The following is an 18,749-nucleotide window of genomic DNA, read 5'->3' as shown; positions in this document are numbered from 1 at the left end:
TTAGTGCATTTTATTAAATCCACCATTCAAATTTTCTTTTTGGATTGTTAAGAGGACATTGATAATTTAAGGTCTCGTAAAACATTTCAGGTACCAGATTTGTGCAGTTAACCTGCAAAAATGATAAGCATTGGGCTTCCCTGGTGGTGCAGTGGTTGAGAGTCCGCCTGCCGATGCAGGGGATGTGGGTTCGTGCCCCGGTCCGGGAAGATACCACATGCTGCGGAGCGGCTGGGCCCATGAGCCTGCGCGTCCGGAGCCTGTGCTCCGCAGCGGGAGAGGCCACAACAGTGAGAGGCCCGCATACCGCAAAAAAAAAAAAAAAAAAAAAAAAAAGATAAGCATCTGAGGAGGAGGGAGAACAGAACCAGAGATGGGTGCTTATTCAGTGTAGGGTGAAAGCTGGAACAAACCTTCCTCCCCTGCTGCGGACCATTGGGGAAGGTCTCTCCTGATGTTCAGTATGTTCTAATGACTTATTAATTCCTTCACTTAGCGCTCACTGACTGTGCATTTCTTTGTCCCAGTGTTGTGCTGGATTCCTAAAATACAAGGATAAGAAAGATAGGATTCCTGGCCTCAAGAAACTTTAAAAACCCTTTGAATCTTTGTTTCCAGGCTAAATCCTGGGTCATCCGCCATGATTTTAGCATATTTATTATTTTATAAGATTCACTAAATCAGTCAACTGTCCACATATATTGAACAGCACATTGTTCTCTGCCCTTCATTAGGTGTTGTGGATGGTACAAGGAAAGTACAGTAAGGATCTCTGAGCTCAAAGAGCTGAGAGCTTATTAACCAATGTATACTTAAATATACACTGCCAGTGATAAATTGCATCTGTTAACTAAAAGTTAATGAACGGTCAGAGAGGGAAGCCTAAGGAAGATTTCCTTGTGACTGAAAGTGCTTCCATCATGTGATGGGCCCCCTCCACCCTACAATTCAGAGATGATTTAAGATTGAGTCATTAGAACTATGACTTTTAACCTCAGTCCAAACTTGTAGTCTAACTGAAATCTAAAAATTGCTGAAGTATATGGCAAAGAGCAATCTGTTTGGGTTTTCCCCTATGAGTACTATTTTACACGTCTACGTTTATTTTTTGGATTCTGGAAATTCCAATTCATCACGGCATTTACTGACCATACACATGAGGCTCTCTAAGTTTGTTTCTTGGCTCTGAATTTTAAAAGTGACTCTATCCAAAGTTGGAGAAAATCTTTACTTGTAACTAGCAGTGCACATCAGAGAAAATGAGTGTACAAAGCTTTTTGTAGAGTTTAATTTTGGTCATAAAATCCTCTCAGTGAATCTCTGGATATTTAATAAAATGTAGCATCCTCATAGGTAGTTATGATATTATTGACATAAACATAGCATTAATGTGTTCATTCAGTAGATGGATACTTAACATCTATTATGTTTCTACATTCATAGAGATGGTTTTGTACTGATTTTTGCACTTATTCTAGCTTGATCCCACTGGAATTGAAAGAGTCACGTTTTAAATTTTCAGTTGGAACTTAAGAGACGAATAAAAGACACAAAACAGGAGATCTATCATAAGTAAAACTAAATCTAGGGACTTCCCTGGCAGTCCAGTGGTAAAGACTGCACTTCTACTGCAGGGAACACAGGTTCGATCCCTGGTCAGGGAACTAAGATCCCACATGCTGCATGGAGCAGTCTAAAACAAAAAACAGAAAACTAAATCTTCTATAATAAACTAAATATAATTATATTTAATTATAGAAATATATAATGTATGAATTATATTTATGTACAAATTATATATAACTAATATATTTTAGATTTTAAGAGTAAGAATCATTAAATTTATATAATTTAATATAGTATATTTATATAACATGTGATTATACTTTATATATTTTATATAATATATATGTTTAATCATGAAATTTATATATCATTATATATTCTATATTACATAATTATATTATATTTATATTGTATAAATTTATATATGATACAAATATTATAATTTTAATATAATATATTATATAATTATTATATAAATTACAATTATAAATAAAGTAAAATATAATGTATTGTATAAGTTATGGTTTATATAATAAATATAAATATGATCATAAATCTGTCAGGCATTTTTGTTAATTGTTGATGTTGGTTTGAAATTTTATATAAATTATATATAATTTATGTCATATAAATTTTATATTTTAAAATTGGCTCATTAAATGTATATAATTTAATATATATTTATATAATATATAATTTATACATTTATATGTGATATATAATTATAATCATAATATTTATACTGTGGACAAAGAATGTCTCCTGCCATTTCAGTAAACAAAGGATGTTGTGGCCATAAAACTGTCAGCCACTGCAGCCACCCCCAGTGGTGCACCCTGAGGGGAATTCAGGAAGGAGAAAAACAAGATATTGGCCTTAGATAGTTAAGGTGCATCTCAAAGGAATGATTTCAATAAGCCCAGACTCTTGCATCTTCCCATATATAGAAAAGCAGTAAAATCGTTAAGATGTCAGTTTTTGTGATTAGCAGTAATCTTTTGATGTTAGACTACATTTGTTTGGTTTTTTTCCAGCAAAAACTGCTCTATATCCCAGCTCCTCCCTTACCTCTTTGGAACAGTCCCTCAGAGGTATCTGAGAGGCTTCCTTCCTGGACTATAATCCTCAATAATGCCCTGAATAAAACACAGTTCTCGTTTTTTAGGTTGTGCATTTGTTTTCAGTCAACAATATATAATTATTTACATATTATATACTATTTATATTTATATTACTGGTGCCAGAATCTTGGCTCTCTGTGCATCGATGCCAAATAGAAATACGGAGACAGCGTTATGGAAGAGAAAGAAAAAGTGGCTTTATTTCTTTGCCAGGCAGAGAGGGAACACAGCAGGCTAGCACCTCAAGAACTGTACCCCGTCACTGGGGAATAGGGAGACGTTATATAGTCATGGGTAGTGGTCAGAGGTATGTGATAAGAATCAGGGCAGTAACAGTCTTGCATTCTTCTTCTGCAAAGTTTCAAAAGGGTGGGGTTGCTGACAGGATTAGGTTGTGTGCAGGGTCTCAGGTGGTCCGGTTTCCTAATCTTGATGAGATTCTCTGGTCCCTTTAATCTTGCCTCAGGTGGTTTCCTGGCTGCTCCTCACTTGATTAGCAATTGTTCAGATCTGCCCTTTGGAACTCAGGGAAGGTCATGGAAGCTGGAGTCTCGCCTGTAAGAAATGGGGGACAATAAAAAACTCCATGTCGGGCTTCCCTGGTGGCGCTGTGGTTGAGAGTTCGCTTGCCGATGCAGGGGACGCGGGTTTGTGCCCCGGTATGGGAAGATCCCACATGCCGCGGAGTGGCTGGGCCTAGAGCCATGGCCGCTGAGCCTGCGCGTCCGGAGCCTGTGCTCCGCAATGGGAGAGGCCACAACAGTGAGAGGCCCGCGTTAACGCAAAAAAAAAAAAAAAAAGAAAAGAAAACCAAAAAAAAAACTAACCTCCATGTCCAGGAGCCCCACAGGGCCCTGCTCGGCATCATTATTTTATGATTTATATTGTTATGTATTTAGATATAATTTATCTATGATAAATATAAATATAATCATAAATCTTATGCCAGGCATTTTTTTGTTTGTTTTTTGGTTAGAATATTCAAGCCTGAAAGGGGAAAATAGTCGGGGGAAGAGTTGAGTGAAGCTAGATTTCAGACCTGAAACTCTATGACCCCTTATGGATGGTTAAAAGATTACTAGCTAAGGAAGGAATATCATTTTTGTTAAAGGTCTTAAAAGACCTTCTGAGTTTGTTTAATCATCACTGCTTCATTCGCACTAGCTTTTTCTTGTTTTGTTTTGTTAGTTCCTTTAGGAAACTATATTTACATGCTAGATGAAATAGATTATGCTAGACGTGAGTGCTAAGGTACAGTTCTTACTCTGATACCGGTTCAGCTTCTGATGTCAGATAGGAACCAGGAAGGACAGGAATAAGGAGGAGGTCCAAAATTGGGTGGTCTCCTATTTAGGGGTTCTTTGAGCATAATGGGTCAGTATGATAAATGAAGGTCCTGGGGAAACAGGAGAATTAAGAAAGGATTACCAATTGTAAAAAGAACTCAGACTAACCCTTTGATAGTTCTGCCTGGGGCGGTTCCTGTTCTCAGTAACTTACCCAGTTGAGTAATAGGTAACACCCTTAAACTTGAGGTCACACATTGTTTTCAAAATATAATTAAGAGCTTTTTAAAGTATTTCTGAAGATTTCACTCTAAAATTTTTGGATAAATTCCACTCAATTAGTATTTGACTTATTTACTTAGAACAAAGGGAGAAAAATAAAGCCAATTTTTCTTTTTAAAAAAAAATAAATTTATTTATTTATTTTTGGCTACATTTGGTCTTCATTGCTGCGCGCGTGGGCTTTCTCTAGTTGCAGTGAGTGGGGGCTACTCTTCGTTGCAGTGCGCCAGCTTCTCACTGTGGTGGCTTCTCTTGTTGCGGAGCATGGGCTTTAGGTGCGGGCTTCAGTAGTTGCAGCACATGGGCTCAGTAGTTGTGGCCCACAGGCTCTGGAGCGCAGGCTCAGTAGTTGTGGTGCCTGGGCTTAGTTGCTCCGTGACATGTGGGATCTTCCCGGACCGGGGATTGAATCCCCTGCATTGGCAGGTGGATTCTTAACCACTGTGCCACCAGGGAAGTCCCACCAACAATTCTTTTTTTTTTTTTTTTTTGCGGTACGCAGGCCTCTCACTGCTGTGGCCTCTCCCGTTGCGGAGCACGGGCTCCGGATTCGCAGGCTCAGCGGCCATGGCTCACAGGCCCAGCCACTCCGTGGCATGTGGGATCTTCCCGGACCGGGGCACGAACCCATGTCCCCTGCATCGGCAGGCAGACTCTCAACCACTGCGCCACCAGGGAAGCCCCCAACAATTCTTTTTGATATGTGCTTCTTTCCTTAAAGTTAATTATGGATGCTTTAATCCAATCAGATTTTCATCAGGGAGCCACACCCTAAACCTATTCTCCCTCTGCCTTATGTCCAACCAAAAGGATTTTTGTTTGCTCTCTTAATTGATTCAGAAGTTTGAAAATGAGGTAACATTGCTTTATAACGTGTTTCATGTGTACAACATTATATTTTGACTTCTGTACACATTACAGTGTGCTCATCACCAAAACTCTAGTTTCCATCTGTCATCACACAGTTGATCCCCTTCACCCACCCCCGGTAACCACTACTCTGTTCTCTGTAGCTACCTGTTTGTTACTGTTTGGTTTATTTATTTTGTTATTTTGTTTGTTTGTCTTGCCTTGGATTTGCAAATGTAAAAGTATTATCTGCAATAAGTCAGATTATACTCCCATCACTTCAGTAATATGACTTCTATTTGTAGTCTTCATATACATTCTCTCCTTGGGTGTGTGTGTGTGCGTGTGTGCGTGCACGTGTGTGTATGTTAGGAATACGTAGGATGCTCTAAAGTGTGGGACCTAGGGGGAGGCCTGGACTCTTTGGGGAGGAGAGTGTGAAATAGTAAGGTCCTTCATAACATTAGTGCCCATTTTGAAGGCGTTGGGTGATGGGCCTTTTAGGTGTGGCTTTGTGGGGTTTTAGCATGTTAGGGGTAATTAATTGGCCAGAACCATCACTAATGTCTTTAAATTTCAAAAGAAGTATGGCAAGTGCTATAGACTGTGTACCTCCCAAATTCATTTGTTGAAACCTAATCCCCAGTGCCAGGCTGTTTGGAGGTAGAGCCTTTGGGAGGTGATTAGATCATGAGGTCAGAGCCCTTGTGAATGGGGTTAGTGCCCTTATAAAGAAGCCTTAGAGAACTCCCTCACCTGTTCTGCCTTGTGAGCACAAGGGCTGTCTATGAACCAGGAAGCAGGTTCTCACCAGACACTGATGTGCTGGTGCCTTGAATCTTGGGCTTCCCAGCCTCCAGAACTATGTGAAATAAATGTCTGTTGTTTACAATCCACCCAGTCTGTGGTATTTTGTTATAGCAGCCTGAATGGACTGAGATAGCGGGTCTAAGGAATCCTGTTTCCTTACCTAGTAGCCATTCCTCCTCTAATCCGTCCCCCCCAACCCCTAACCCTGCACACTGCTCCTTGCCTTGTCGTGGCTTCTTTTATCCTTCAAGGTTGTGACCAATGTCTATTCAACTTTAAATCTAAGTACTGAGTAAAAATGCTGAAACCCAGAAGACCTAACAGAAGGTTTGTTCCAGGCTTCAAGTCCTAGGAATTATTTTGAGTTCATTCTTTTGATGGAACCATAACCCACTTAGCTGGATTTTAAGCATCACGTATTTTTCCAACTAAGTTTCTAATGTTAATGATATTTCCAGAACACCCCAGGTCACATACAGCAAAGGATTAAAAAAAAAGAAAAAAGGAAGAAAGAAAGAAGTAAGAGGAACACTTCCACATTGCAAGATGGTGACATGGACCCCTGCTTAATCAAATTCCCAGCTAGGGACTTCTGTGGTGGTGCAGTGGTTAAGAATCCACCTGCCAATGCAGGGGACACGGGTTCAAGCCCTGGTCCGGGAAGATCCCACATGCTGCGGAGCAACTAAGCCCATGTGCCACAACTACTGAGCCTGCGCTCTAGAACCTGCGTGCCACAACTACTGAAGCCTGCATATCTAGAGCCTGTGCTCCACAACAAGAGAAACCACTGCAATGAGAAGCACGCACACTGCAGTGAAGAGTAACCCCCACTCGCCGCAACTAGAGAAAGCCTGTGTGCAGCAATGAAGACCCAACACAGCCAAAAATAAATAAATAAATTTATTTATTTAAATAAAATTCCCAGCTAATCATAAATACCAAGGTCATCTGAACAAATTATTTGCTTTTGCGTACTGAAACTCTGGTTTAAGTTCCCAAGCCTCCATAACTTTAAAATCAATAAACATTTATTATTGTTCCTATTTGTACCTCTGAATAAATCACTGTGTAATTTTACCTCTTAATTCTCAAAGATATAGTATAAAAATATTGATTTTAATAGGTTTTTGTGCTACTAAAAGGATATGTAATTTATACATACACGACCCTTTAGCACAAATGCCTAAGGCATTCATATCACGGCTACAAGTAATGCTTGAAAACTTTTCTTTTTAAAAATCTTTTATTGAAGTACAACAGTCATACAGAAATGTGCACACAAATTATAAGTTTACAACTTAATGGATTTGTGCAAAGTGAACACATCTGTATATTCAGTCTCTGAATTAAGAAATAATAGAATATACCAGCCCCCTGAAAGCTTCCCTCTTCTCCTCTCCCAGTCAGTATCCCCTGAAAAAGATAACCACAATTTGTTTTCTAACACCATCAATTAATTTGGCCTGGGATTGAACTTTACGTAAGTTGAATCCCACAATCGGAAAATTTCTGTGCCTGCTTTTAAATAAAAATGAGCAAGGACACTGTCAACGTTATCTTTAAGCAATTCATTCACATTTTTGCATTTAGTAATAATTTTTTCATTGCTATGTAATATGCCTTTGTATGAACGTCACAATGACTTTATTCATTTTCTCTTAACATTTGTTTCCAGGTTTTAGCTTTTATGAATAGTGGTTATGAGCATTCTTAGGCATGACTTTTGATGATGCATGCATGACACATGCATGCTTTCATAACTGTGAATTGCTGCTAGGTCAGAGTGTGCCCGTGTCCAGCTTTAGCTGATACAGCCAAACTCTTTTCTAAAGTCAGTATCAGTTTATACTCCTAGTAGCATCTTGTTTACTACCTTAAGCACTTCGTCAACACTTGTTTTTTGCCATCTTTGTAGGTTTAGCCATTCTGGTGTACCTGGTCAAGTCTTCTTCTCATTTTTTCTATTAGGATGTTTGTCTTTTTTTTTTTTTTTGGCTGCACTGTGCGGCATGCAGGATCTCAGTTCCCTGACCAGGGATTGAACCTGTGCCCCCTGCAGTGGAAGTGTAGAGTCTTAACCACTGGACCGCCAGGGAAGTCCCAGGATGTTTGTCTTTTAAAAAAAATTGATTTGTACGGGTTTTTAAAAAAATGTCTAGGTTTGAGTCTTTTATATATCTTACAAATATTTTCTCCAACTCTATGGCTTACCTTTTCTCTCTTTTAATGATTTTTTGATGATCAGAAATTCTTAATTTTAATATACTGTAATATATCCACTTTTCCTTTACTAGTGGTTTTTTTGTTGTCCTGTTTAAGACATCTTTGCCTGACCCAAGGTGATGAAGATATTCTCTAATATTTTCTTTTAGGTGTGAGATAGCTTTACTTCTTAAAAATAATTTTCTTACTAAGTACAGTAAAAGAATACAGTTAACTGTCATTGCTGTCTTTCATTTCTGTCCTTCTTAAGCAGTTGCAATTCACTTATGTATTTGCATTGTTATGCAATGCAATGTTTCTTGAAATGTTTCTTGAAATGCTGCCTACAGGAGAACAGGGAAGCTGATCTCAAGTAGCTTCACATCTAAGAGGGAGACAATATGTGTAAGTAAATGACTATATAAAGTTAGGGATAAAAGGAATAAAAGATACAGATAAGAAAACATGGGAGATATATATATATATATATATATATATATATATATCCCATGGGATAAGAATATATACATATTCTTTTTTTTTTAGGTGGGTGGCAAGGAAGGCTGTATGGAAGAGATGGCATTTAAATCAAACCTGGCAGTATGGATGGAAATTGGGCATGATGAGATAGAGTAAAGGTATTTCAGAGAGCAAGCACAAAATGAACAAATGACTAGAATTAAAAAGATGTGGCTTATTTGTATATATGTGAAAAGGTAGGGGTAATTTAACCAGATAGTTTATATAAACTATGACTAAAAAAATTACTGACCTTGACTATTGAAAAGCAAATACAACAGAAACCATACATGTAAATGAATGTCATGTCTTACAAAGTAGTTGTATTAATTAGCACATTAAAGTTATATTAACAGAAACCAAATCTAGCCAGTTTAAGCTCAAAGAGAAATAGGGTTAAGTGGGCATTTCATGGAATCTAAGGGTTGGGGAGCAGCTAGGCTTTGGGAACCAGTAGGAGCTAAAGGCTAGAGCACCATAGTAACCCAGGTAATTTTTTCTCTCCTGATTTATCAGTTCGGCCTCTCAGAGCCTACCCGTTTCATTTTGTCCTCTTGCTGAAGAATGGTGTCTTGGTTGGCTCGGACTGCTACAACAAATATACCATAGACTGGGTGGCTTATAAACAACAGAAGTTTATTTCTCACAGTTCTGGAGGCTGGAATTCCAGATATGGGTGCTGGCATGGTTGAGTTCTGATGAGGACCCTCTTTCGGTTTTAGGCTGCTGACTTCTCATTGTGTCCTCACTTGGCAGGAAGAGAAATGAGAAAGCTCTCTGGGGTGTTTTTTTTTTATAAGGACACTAATCTCACTCATGGGGGCTAAACCTTTATGATCTAATTACCTCCCAAAGGCTCCACCTCCTAATATCATGACATACTGTATTGGGTTAGGATTTCAACATGTGAATTTGGGGGCGGGGGGACAAACATTCTGTCCATAATAAATGACTTCCCTGCTTTGCAGGACAGATATTAGAAAATAGATTCTAAGAGGTCTGAAGTAGATCTCCTCCATTCAAGAAATCAGACAGAAGTACCTGGAATCTCAGTTTCCCTAAAGAAGGGCTCATTGGCTCAGTTTAGGTCAAATGCCCATTCCTGGTCCAATCAGTTATGACCAGGCAAGGCATAGGATGCATGTAGTAGGAAACATCGCATTGGCTACTGTGATTCCCTGGAGTCTTCCCATTATAACTAAAGGGATTTGAGGCTGGGGAGGGAGTTCACAGAAAAGTGGAAAGTGGATTGTTTAATTAGTTCAGGAGGTGTCACCCCAGAAGGCTGTGGTGATAGCTAGCAAGAGGGTAGAATATTGAGGAGGATTTATTGAGCATGTATAGCAGGCCAAGTCCTTGTTTTGTTTTTTAACTTTTCTATTTTGCAATGATTATAGATTTACAGAATAGTTGTGCAGATAGTGCACAGAACTCCTGAATAATGTTCATCCAGCTTCTCCTAATAGTAACATCTTACATAACCATGGCACACTTACTAAAACTAAGAATGAACATTGTACATTATTATCTAAACTGTAGACTTTACTCAGATTTCACCAGTGTTCCACTAATGTCCTTTTTCTGTTCTAGGATCCAATCCAGATACTAGACATTGCACTTAGTCATCACGTTGTCATAATCTTTTCCAACCGATGACAGATTCTTAGTCTTCCCTTATTCTTTGTTATCTTGACACTTTTAAAGTGTACTGGTCAGGTATTTTTAGAATGTCCTTCAATTTGGGTTTAGTCTGATGTTTTCTCATGATTAGATTGGGGTTATGGGTGGGAAGAATACTACAGAGCTGATATGTCCTTTTTTTTCACGTAATGTCATGTTATCAGGGGTACATGATATCAGCATAACTTACAACTGGGGTGTAAACCTTAATCACTTGGTTAAGGCGGTGTCTGCTAGGGTTCTTCACTGAAAAGTTACTATACGTTTGTAAACAAATATTAAAATCACCTTTGTAATTCATAAATATTTGGGAGGCAGTACTTTGAGGGTAAGGAAATATCCGCTTACTCCATAAAGTTTCCCCTGTCAGTTTGAGCATTCATCTGCAGATCTTGCCTGCAGCAGGTGTTGCTGTGTCTAATGGTGATGTTGTATTCCCCTCATTCCTTCTCTATTTATCCGTTGGAATTCTTCTGTAAAGAACATTTCTTCTCCCGAATTTATTTATGGATTCAATCATTTGTGTAAATCATTTTGGACTCATGGATATTTACTTTATTTTGGGGGGTCATAATCTAATACTAACTTTTTTGTTGTGCTGTTCCAGCTCTGGCCATTTAGAGCTCTTGCAGGTTGGCTTTCGTGTCCTTTTGCCATGTAGTCATCCTTTATTATTTTTTTAAAAAGCACTTTCAGATGGTCAGATTTATCTGTATTTTCCCTGCTCCCATTCTAGTATCTTCCATTTCTTCAGGGAATCTTAGTTCCTTTTATTGGAAAATGGTATTTAGAAACTCAGATCTGAACGTTAGGTGTGCTGATGGCTACTAGGAAATATCTGTATGTATGTTAAACTATGTATACATGTATTTCTATAGTTATTCTCATATCTATCTGCAAATATATTAAACATGAATTCATACGGATATCTCTGACTCCTGTCCAGTCACACAAGATTAGTTTTTGCCTTCCCCTCTTACGTATTTGTAATTTCATTCTCCAACAGTGAGGAAAGCCCCACCAGGTGCTTTTTCTGTGATGTTGTATTAAATTGCTCAGCTATGCTATGAGGGTTATCTCAATCTGCAGACAAGTGATTGTCTGCAGGCACAAAGAAAGCAAATGGTGGAGCCAGTGGATTCAAAGTTATCTAAGTGTCATGCTTATGCATTGACTTATGGTTAAGCCTATATGCTTAATATGATAAAACTATCCTTGCACAAAGTATTTTTAAAGCTAGTCTTTTTTTAATATAGCAGCTTTTTTGAGATAAAATTCAAATCCTATAAAACTCACCAATTTAAACTGTACAATTCATTGCTTTTTAGTATATTCACAGAATTGTGCAACCATCAACACTATCTAATTTTAGAACATTTTCATCACTCTCCCTCCAAAAAAATCCATAGCCATTCGCACTAACTGTCCATTACGCCTTAACCTCCAGGCCATGGCAAACACTAATCTACTTTATGCCTCTATAGATTTACCATTTGGGGACATTTCAGATAAATGCAATCATACAATATGTGGTCTTTTGTGACTGGCTTTTTAACTTAGCATAACGTTTTCAAGGTTCACACACATCATAGCAAGTGTCAGTACTTAATTTCTTTTTTTTTAAATGTATTTTCTATTTTTAGGTCACAGAAGAGTTGAATAGAAACACAGAGAATTCTCATATGCCTCCTACTCCAACACATGCACAGCCTCTGTCACTATCAACATCCTGCATCAGAGTGTTACATTTGTTACAATTTATGAACCTACATTGAAATCACTATCATCCAAAGTCTATAGTTTACATTTGGATTCACTCTTGGTGCTGTATACTTTACAGGTTTTGACAAATATATAATGACATGTATCCACCATCATAGTATTATACAGAATGGTTTTACTGCCCTAAAAATCCTCTGTGCTCTGCCTGTTCACCTCTCATTCCCCCAGATCTTGGCAACCACTGATCTTTCTACTGTCTCCATAGTTTTGTCTTTTCCAGAATGTCTTATAGTTGGAATTGGGTAACATGAAGCCTTCTCAGATTGGTTTCTTTCATTCAGTAGTGTGCATCTGAGTTTCCTCCATATGTTTTCATGGCCTGATAGCTTATTGCTTTTTTGTGCTGAATAATATTTCATGTCTGGATGCACCACTCACCTACTGAAGGACATTCTGGTTGCTTTCAAGCCTTATCAATTAAGAATAAAGCTGCCATAGAGCACCTAAATATATAAAGCAAATATTAGTGAACATAAGGGGAGAAATTGACAATAATGCAATAATAGTAGGGGACTTTAACCTCCCACTTACATCAATGAACACATAATCCAGACATAAAATCAATAAGGAAACAGTGGCCTTAATGACATATTAGACCAGTTGGACAATAGATGTCTACAGGACATTCTATCCAAAAAGAGCAGAATATACATTCTTTTCAAGTGTACATAGAAAGTTCTCCAGGATAGATCACATTATGGGCCACAAAACAAGTCTCAACAAATTTAAGAGGGTAGAAATTATAGTAAGCATTTTTTCCAACCACAAGGGTATGAAACCAGAAACCAATTACAGGAAGAAAAAGTGGGAAAAACACAAACACGTGGAAACTAAACAACACACTACTAAAAAACCAATGGATCAATGAAGAAACAAAACAGGAAATCAGAAAGAACCTTGAGACAAATGAAAATAAATACACAACTTTCCAAAATCTATGGAACACAGCAAAAGCACTTCTATGAGGGAAGTTTATAGTGATACAGGCCTCCCTGAAAAAACAGAAAATATCTCAAATAAGCAACCTAACCCACCATGTAAAGGAATTAGAAAAAGAACAACCAAAGCCCAAAGTCAGCAGAAGAAAGGAAATAATAAAGATCAGAGAGGAAATAAAATAGAGAACAACAACAACAAAAAACCCAATAGAGGGACTTCCCTGGCAGTCCAGAGGTTAAGACTTCATGCTTCCATGTCAGGGGACGCAGGTTTGATCCCTGGTCAGGGAACTAAGATCCCATGTACCTCATGGTGTGGCCAAAGGAAAAAAAAAAAAAGGAAAAGAAAAAAAAAAACAATAGAAAAGATCAATGAAACCAAGAGCTGGGTTTTTTATTATTATTATTATTGGTATTATTATTATTATTTTATAGTTGATTTACAATGTGTTAATTTCTGCCATACAGCAAAGTGATTCAGTTATTCATATATATACATTCTTTTTCATATTCTTTTCCATTATGGTTTATCACAGGATATTGGATATAGTTCCCTATGCTATAGAGTAGGACCTTGTTCTGTATCCATTCTATACATTATAGCTTGCATCTGCTAATCCCAAACTCCCAATCCATCCCTCCCCCACCCCCCTTCCCCTTGGCAACAACAAGTCTATTCTCTGTGTCTGTGAGTCTGTTTCTCAGATAAGTTCATTTGTGTCATATTTTAGATTCCACATATAAGTGATATCATATTGTATTTGTCTTTTTCTCTCTGACTTACTCACTTAGTATGATAATCTCTAGGTCTATTCACGTTACTGCAAATGGCATTATTTCATTCTTTTCTATGGCTCAGTAATATTCCATTGTATATATATATACCACATCTTCTTTATCAGTTCGTTTGTTGATGGACATTTGGGTTGTTTCCATGTCTTAGCTGTTGTGAATAGTGCTGCTATGAACATAGGGGTGCATGTATCTTTTTGAATTATAGTTTTGTCCAGATATATGCCCAGGAGTGGGATTGCTGGATCATATGGCAACTCTATTTTTAGTTTTTTGAGGAACCTCCATACTGTTTTCATAGTGGCTGCACCAATTTACATTTCCACCAACAATGTAGGAGGGTTCTCTTTTCTCCCCACCCTCTAAGAGCAGGGTTTTTGATAAGATAAACAAAACTGATAAGCTGTTAGATAAGCTTATTTAGAAAAAAGTGAAAGGACCCAATAAACAAAATAAAGAGGAGAAATTATAACCAATATTACAGAGATTCAAAAAACCATAAGAGAAAACCACAGACAGTTATATGCCAACAGGTTGGACAACCTAGAAGAAACAGATAAATTTCTAGAAACATACAATCTTCTATGACTGAATCAAAAAGAAATATACAACCTGAACAGACTGATCACTAGTAGTGCAATTGAATTAGTAACCAAACACTCCCAGCAAACAAAAGTCCAGGACCCAGCTGCTTCACAGGGGAATTCTAACAAACATATAAAGAAGACCTAATACTTATCCTTCTCAAACTGTTCGAAAAAGCTAATGAGGAGGGAACACTCACAAATTCATTTTACAAGGCCACCATTACCCTGATACTAAAAGCAGACCTACAAAAAAAAGAGAATTACAAGCCAATATCGCTGATGAACATAGATCAAAGCAAGGTAGTAGCTCACATCGAACATCCACCAAGATACCACATTCTGGGCCATAAAACACATAGAAATCATGCAATGTCTGCCAGTACCATACTGCTTTGATTACTGTAGCTTTGTAGGAGAGTGTGAAGTCAGGGAGCATGATACCTCCAGCTTTGTTCTTTTTTCTCAAAATTGCTTTGGCTGTTCAGAGTCTTTTGTGTTTCTATATAAATTTTAGAATTATTTGCAAGGAATACAACAATGACAGAGAGAGCCAGAATTCTGCCTTCATGGAGCATATACGCTAATGGAAGAGACCACTGTGTAAACAAGGAAATAAAAATAATTTTGGGGAGTGTTAAGTGCTCAGAAGAAAATCATAGAGCAGTGTAGGGGCATAGGGGATGGTGAAGCCTGGGAACTCAGTTTCAGGTAGGATGGTCAGCAAAGTACTCTCTGGGAGAGATATTAAGCATAGATTGAAAGAGGGAAGGAATGCCCTCAGGAAGAGTTGGGGAAAGACACGTCCATATAGAAATGCCCAAGTGGGTCGACTTGGCTTTTCTGAGGTACCATTAGAAAGTTGAAGCTGCTAGAGAATAGAGAGCAAGAGGAAGAGCTATGGGAGATGGGGTCAGAGAGGTGATTAGTATCTGTAATTACTTAGGGGGTTTCACCTAAATTTTATACATTCTCAGAGTAATCTATATCAATAACTGAAATCACTGAACAATTGCATATTTTTGTTTGAGATTAGAGACTCATTTTGAAATCAACATATCCTTTCGATTCTTTGTAAACCTGTGTGCCAGTCTCAACTTACTCTTTGCCTTGCGTACCTCACTTATTCTCCTGGAGTCTCAGAGACAATTTTCTTTACCTTTATGCAGAACTTGATACTATTTGCTCTAAGTTCAAAATTCATTGTAACCCACACATGAAAAAAAGTCTATTTCTAATCCCATAGTTGCTTACGCAAAACTGACTGATAGAACTGGAAAGGTCCTCTATGTAGATTGATACAAGTTGTGACTTTCTTACACGATCATCTGCTGTTAAAATTAGTCTCATTACTTTAAATTTATACATAATAAAAGTGACACACTTTGCTCTCCCCAAAATAGCACCACATTGGGAATTAGAAGATAGGAGTTCCAGTTTACCCGCCACCACAGACTAACTCTGTGGTCTTGAGTATCTCTTAATCTTCTTAGGACTAATTTCTAATAATCGATTAAAAGAAAATGTCAGGAATGATTTTAAAAGGATTAAATTGTCATTATCATACCCAGTACCAATTATAATATTTGGCACATGGTAGATAATCAATATTTTAATGAAAGAATGTATTCAATAATATTGCTTCTCAAGGGTGCACTTAAATGCCTCATTAGACAACATACTGAGTAATCATGACATTTTCTTCCCTAGAGTGTTTGAAGGAGGAAGGAAGGACCAAAATGGTGTGGTTGACTCAGCAAACATGAATTAAGCCTTCATATGTGCCAAGCTCTATACTAGGTACTGGAATTCCAGGAAGAAGTAAGAAGAATCTTTGCTCACAGGTATTTGTGTTTGGACTCATATACGGAAACCAACTACCTATTTATTGAGAAATTTTCTGTTCTTCATATATTCTGTAAAATATTAGGACTATTCAGAATCATCTGAATTACTGGCCTTTGAATTCAGATAAACCGAATAACTCTATGATCAGTTGGGTTTAGTTTAAAGTACTTCTCTTCTTTTTTTTTTTTTTTTAGTATTTCTCTTCTTAATTCAGTAAAGCCAGATTTGCAATGCATGAAGATCAGGATCTTCATTGGAATTATCAGAGATTTTTTTAAAATAAATTTATTTATTTATTGGCTGCATTGGGTCTTCGTTGCTGTGCATGGGCTTTCTCTAGTTGTGGCGAGTGGGGGCTACTGTACATTGTGGCATGCAGTTGCGGTGACTTCTCTTATTGCGGAGCACAGGCTGTCGGTGCGTCAGCTTCAGTAGTTCTGCCACGTGGGCTCAGTAGTTGTCACTCGCAGGCTCTGGAGCACAGACTCAGTAGTTGTGGTGCACGGGCTTAGTTGCTCTGTGACACGTGGGATCTTCCCGGACCGGGGATTGAACCCGTGTCCCCTGCATTGGCAGGTGGATTCTTAACCACAGAGCCACCAGGGAAGTCCCTATCTGAGATTTTAAACATCACCAATTCCTGAACCTCATTCTGAGAGATTCTGATTTAATTGATCTGATATGGGCCTGAGTCTCCAGTAGGATGATCATTGATGATCCTCAACGAGCCCCCGATGTTAAATGCAGCATATTCTACGTAGGTACTTGTGGGTTTTTTGGGGAGGGAAGGTCTCTATTTTAAATCAGATATTCAAAGGGGGCCGTGAAATCCTCTAGGAACATTACAAGAACCACTGCCCAATAGTGTGAAAACACATGGAACACTGTATTTGGATAAGAAAGTGCCGGGTGCTTGGGAAGAAAGTGCTTGATGTTTCTCTAAAAACCAGTCTGATCAGAGTTTGGAGGGTGGTTCTTGACACTCCAGAAGAAATTTGAGAGTGCCTCCTACTTCTTCCCACTATGTTTCTAAGAATGACTCCACGGCAGAGGAAGGTGAATATGAAAGGCTGCAATATATCCAAGCATCTTTCTTTTCTGGAAGTGAGTCATTACAGTTTCTTCTTACTGCACTTTCTGTTCCTTCAGAATTTAAAACTTTTTTTCACTTCCTGTGTTTTGAACATTTGCCATACACTTATTGTTGTTTGACATTATAGTTACATGTATTTGTTCCTTTGCTTATTGTCTGTTTTACTTAGTAGACAAGCACCATGTAGCCTAGGACGCTATCTTATTACACTTATTTTAGTTTTCATTGGTGCTGCTTAGGACAGTGCCTGACATGTATTAGATGCTCATGAAATGTTTGCCAAATGAACTGTGAATCCTTGTTCAGTGTCATTTGCTGCTCTCCACTTCCTCACTTGGCTCTGGGGAAATTCTTGCAATGCCCTGTCACTGTTCCCACTCATGGATATTTCTGGCTGAGACAATTCCAACAGAAGGGATATTTCAGAATATGGAATAAGCAGATAAATATATATAGCAGCACAACTGGCACATAGTCATGGTTGATTCCAAGGCGTATATAGTTAGGTCTGGCATGCTTCCTAAATGATTGATTGCTTGGTTAACTGAATGACAGAGAATGCTTGACTTTTTTTCCCGGGAGTTTATGTATAATGGCTGGTGGGAAGCACAGGGAAGTTCAGTAGGAAAACCCAAAAATCATTGACATGGGAGTCCACATACTTGAGATCTAGATTTTGCTCTGTTGCGAAACCTGGGAGCAATCAGTCTGTCTCTGAGTGAGTGAGTTGAACCAGATGATTTATAAGATCCTTTCCATATTTAATTTTTTTGTGATTCCAGCCATGTTTGCTTCCCAAAGCAAGGAAGGATATAATAAATACTGGGGATTGACATAGAATTCACATCTTTTGGAAACCTTTATAATAGTAACAAAGAGCAAAGGAATTTAGCTTACTGTGATTGGGCTCATTTATAAGCAGTGTATGAGAGTCTTTTATGATTTAGTCTTTAAACTACCCAGCCCTTTTGATAGACTGAGTTTCTATTTTCTTATAATTCCTAAACTATGTCCAGCCCTCTCTCTGGGATGTTGTGCAAATTAACTCTTTTGTCTTGATACAGTTTGATTCATCCTCCTTGAAAGAGTGGAGCTAGGTGTTCTTTTGCCCTTTCATAGGTTGCCATGCTGCTCTGAGCTTACCCGTATTCTAACACGACCCACAGCACTTTCCACAATGTACTGTTTCCCACTGGAGAGACTAGGAGTGCCTAGGGGAATGCATAGTAAGTACTCAGCCCACAGTAGCTGTTCCTTCAATTTTGGTTAAGTGAATGAATAACTGAATGGAGCATTTTTCTATGGTTACAGTTAAATAAATTAATAAATCAAAATTTCCCCTAATTTATTGATATTGGAATAAAGGTTGATTTTGTAATAACACTATTAACAGT

Source organism: Mesoplodon mirus (genome assembly GCF_964341445.2).
Source record: "Mesoplodon mirus genome assembly, chromosome: 8".
NCBI lineage: Eukaryota > Metazoa > Chordata > Mammalia > Artiodactyla > Ziphiidae > Mesoplodon > Mesoplodon mirus.
This window is presented reverse-complemented; position numbering follows the sequence as displayed.